The sequence below is a fragment of the Pinus tabuliformis genome, chromosome 2_2 (genome assembly GCF_031772625.1).
Source record: "Pinus tabuliformis cultivar Carrire ecotype Pingquan chromosome 2_2, CPIR1, whole genome shotgun sequence".
NCBI classification, from domain to species: Eukaryota; Viridiplantae; Streptophyta; class Pinopsida; order Pinales; family Pinaceae; genus Pinus; species Pinus tabuliformis.
Window position 1 is genome coordinate 142,767,673 of NC_142300.1, and position 4,259 is coordinate 142,771,931.

At 42.5% G+C, this 4,259-nt stretch overlaps 1 pseudogene; it reads right to left on the bottom strand.

The window, feature by feature from the left end:
* The window catches only part of LOC149191775 (25S ribosomal RNA), a 1,201-nt pseudogene extending 1,186 nt beyond the window's left edge, over window positions 1–15 (bottom strand).
* Window positions 16–4,259: the final 4,244 nt, after the last annotated feature.

The following is a 4,259-nucleotide window of genomic DNA, read 5'->3' on the forward strand; positions in this document are numbered from 1 at the left end:
TGGAAAACCCCAAATTTCCCGCACTTGGGATGCTTTCGACAAGGCGGGACATGGAATCCCCGGGTACCCCACAATTTGGCGACCTTTGTCGTGGAGATAGGGACGGGGACTGTCGTGGCGGAAAAAATTCGTTTGTGCGGACACAACTGACCTCCCTAGGAGTCTAAACTCTCTAGCGACAAACAGACAAAAAATGGAGTGATCTTTCTCTAAATTTAACCTTTTAAAACATGAAACTACAAGTGTTTAGGCTTACCTTATCCAAAACTGTTGTTGTAGTCGTGCTTGCTCGATCCGGATGAGCTCCTCTTCATGTCAATTCCTGCAACCACAAACAATCAAACAATTACCAAGCACTTGCATTTCATATATAATAAAAACGTATATTCAACATGCAGACCAAGGAACACATGAAATAACTCATTAACACAAGCTATTGAGAAAATATACCACCAGTTTGTATTAATAACGAAAAAAGAAACTCTTACAACCTAGCCTTGGTGTTGTGAAAGTTCCTCCCAGGGTCCATCAAGGGTTTTCCTCTACTTTGACAAATCTCACCCACTTCCAAGTAGAATCATGCAAAGACAATCTCTCCTCACAAGGTTCTAAATGGGAGTCCTAATTCCTGCAGCATTTACCCAAAGAAAATGTATAGCTCCAACTCCCCTCCCTCTGGCTCAATGTCTTTATTTATAGTGCTGTAAAGAGGTTATTCAGGTCCCACCATCAATGGGATATTCCCCCTCTTTGGGTGGGATAGCTCCCTTATTGATGGGATAAGTTCCTCCTTAATAGGGATACATGAACCAACTGGAGGCGCATCCATTTCATCAAACCAACCTCTAGAAATGTTCTAGAAGTAACCACAAGTAACTTTTTTTAAGATGAACTTGCGCATTTTTCCTTTTACAGAAGGACGCACCTGTCCCTTAACATTACAGAGCGTCCAAGGACGCAGCTTTTGTGAACATTGTGAGCGTCCCCGCAGGTAAGGCTAGAGAGAACCTGCGACAGATAAACACATTTTTTACAAGACTTACTCTCTTCTTTGAGTTTGAGATGGATAGCAGAGGCATAAGACTTGCCTAAGAGGTTAGTATGACTGTTGATTTGAGCCATACTAACTGTAAGTAGTCATGGTGACATTTTTTAGTGTAACAGATTGCCCCCTAAAGTGCGAAGCCTGGAATAGATTTAGGGTTTTGTAATTCTAGGAAGGGGTGAAGCGCTTTATCATTTCAAGGATTGTCTTGTGGATGACCTGGTTGGAACCTGCAATTTTCAACACAAAATACATGTATAAGATTATATCATCACTGAGGTAGGCATTCCCATACTCAGATTCAAACTTTACTAATGGACTAACTATTCTGATACAGGAATGATCTTGCAGTACATCATTTTTTTAGACTTTTGTAGACACAGTATGGACGCAGCCATCTGTTTATGATTAGTCTACATAGATAATGAATACAAAACTCCTCGTAGCCTGGATGGTAGAAACTAGATCCAGGGTCTTCACTTCTACTTCCCGAATTGGTACGATTCTAGCCATGTGATTAAATGATTTGATGTCGAACATGTTAGAAACCACTTGATTACCTGTCGATGATGTAAACTGTTAACAAGCGTGAGAGAGACACCAGTAATGTCAATGGTTCTCAAAGTACCAAGCACAACCCGTGAAATGTGAATAGATGTTTTGATGTCGAACACTTCACGGAATCCTTTGATCGAAAGTCAATGATGTAAACTGACGTCAAAGGCGAGAAACCTGCCATTGATGCATGCAGACTTCAAGGTACTGTCGATCTTAAGTCATCTTTCTAGATAATGTGTCGATGTCGATAGAAAGCGACCGTTGCAGGCAAGCCTGCAACACGAAATCATTGTTCAAGTTGAAGAAATGTTGCTGTAAGGACTGACTCAGGGATGGTCAAATGGATGACAAGTATTTTGCAGATGAAAGTTTTGCTTGCAGACCTCTTGAACACATAACGACACGACAGATGGCTTGGTGACGAATAACTCAAAGTTAATCCCCGGAACCCGGTTAAAGACTTTCAAAGTGGTTTGGTCAACTGTGAGGTAAAAGATTTCCCAACCCAGGTGAATGAAAAGTGTCGTGTTCAAGAGTGGTAATAAAGTTTCTTTTGAGACAAAAGGTAACAAACAGGTTCATTCTTCTCTCTTTTCCCCCACCATTTCTGGCAAGTACCTCTTTATTTTTAACAAGCTTGAGGAGGATAACATATGCTTGATTATAAGCTCATCCTTCGGACGAGGTCCAACCTAGTTTAAATTCGAACCCTAGGAAGGAGTGGTTCGTTCCTGTTTGTAATTGAATAGGTCCTTTACTGTAAAAGTTTAACGAGCCCAGTATAGGAGAAACTCGGCGTTTTTCATTTTTAGAGAGTCTGAAAAAACAAAAGGAGACTCCACGTTGAACTTTTTCGTATATTTGTGTCCCTCAAGCCAAAAAAGTATAAAATAATACCTGGGGAACCGCTTGATCTTGCGACCAAGGAGTACTTTCATAATAGTGTCGTTGACCTGGAAAAGTAAGAAGCGATCAAGGACACGTCGTTTTATTTCCTTATCGAGTTTGAACGACAAAAACCCGGCAATCTTTTCCTGATTTTGTGGTCAGAAAAGAGCTAAAAGGGGACCGTCTTTTAATTCCATTTTAACGAGTGTAAAAGAAATGCTCGATGATCTTTTCATGTTTTAGGAGTCAGAAAAGGGCTTAAAAGATGTCTCTGATATTTTTATTGTGAAAAATGACAATTTCCTTCGAAATCCCTTTGTCCTGCACAAAAGCAACACATTACTCATACCTGTTTAAAATAGGCAAAATATACATCGAAAAATATCTTTTCATGGTAAAAAATGAACTAATTCATCCAAAAAATCTATAAAAAGACCTTTTACCATGTCATTTTTACCGTTTGACTGTTGAGGTTGAAAAAGGAGCTTTTGACAAGAACTTCCCGTGGTCGCTGCGGAAAATCCGACCGTCGGAATCGAACGCCGTCTAATCCAGGTATTTTACACATCCTACTCTACATTTCTATCCGTTTAGAATTAATTTTTAGGTCTTAGTTTCATTTTTTGGGGGGTGGTTTGGTTTTGGAATGCGCCTCTAAGCGGACGCGGGTGCCCTTCAGGTGACCCGCGTCCCTGACTTTTTCTATACAGGAAAACGGGTCGGAAGACGCAGCCCGCCTTCAGGGCATCTGCGTCCGGGCACCCTGTGCTGTAAAGTCGGGGTGCGTCTTCCGAGAAACGCGCATTTCAAAACCCCAACCCCCTCAAAAAAACTATCTAAAATTCCCAAATCAATTTCTAATGACTATTTCTGATGTGCAGGGCATTAATCCATGTTAGATTGGAGAGAAAGAGAGCATGTAGAGGATGATGAAGCTGCAATAATCATCAACCTTCCCTGGATTCCCTAAGAGCATGTGGATTATACAAATATTGGACCATACCGGGCATGAGGGGCCAGGTAAGATTCTTGGAATGGCTGGTTGAGCGATGGAACGTTCAAGAACAATGCTTTTACATAGGAGGGCACCAGCTCGAGATAGAGCCCTCGGATGTATACTTTCTCACTGGCTTGCGAACAGAGGTGAGCAACTGAGTCTTGCGGGGACTAGGCCGGGTGGGTGGCCATCCCTTGATAGTCTCCGCGACGATGTGGTGCACACCTGGGGCTCACCATTCAAAGGCATAGAGATAAAACACATCACTCTGCCTGAACTCAAAGTCATAAGCGTTCACGGTTCCAGAATTTGCGGCACGGCCGCTTTACACATTGCTTCCGGATCCCAAATGCGGATGGCAATTGACTATTACCAAGGCACCATTTTCAACTGGTATGAAGCTGTGTCGGCTCATATGAAGATAGCCAAATGACCAAGGCAAAGAACGGACGACTAAAGACTTTTGGATATGGGCCTCTAGTCGTGAGCTTTGCCTTGGAGAGAGTTCCAATGCTGATCCCTCAGCAACTCACTGTTGATATCTTGGGTCTCAAGAGCCAAAGCTGATACGATGGGTTGTGGTGATGGCCCGGCATCCTGACGAGGGTGCGACAGTGGTTCGATTCTCAGATAGTTACTTTCACTGGTTAGAGGACCAGGTTTTTTCGATACAGGACTTTCCGTATGCCGGTGTGGATTTTAGAGGTGATCCGGACATGGTTCTTCCACCGGAGGAGAACAATGGGATGACAGAGGTACTTTTATTTTCAC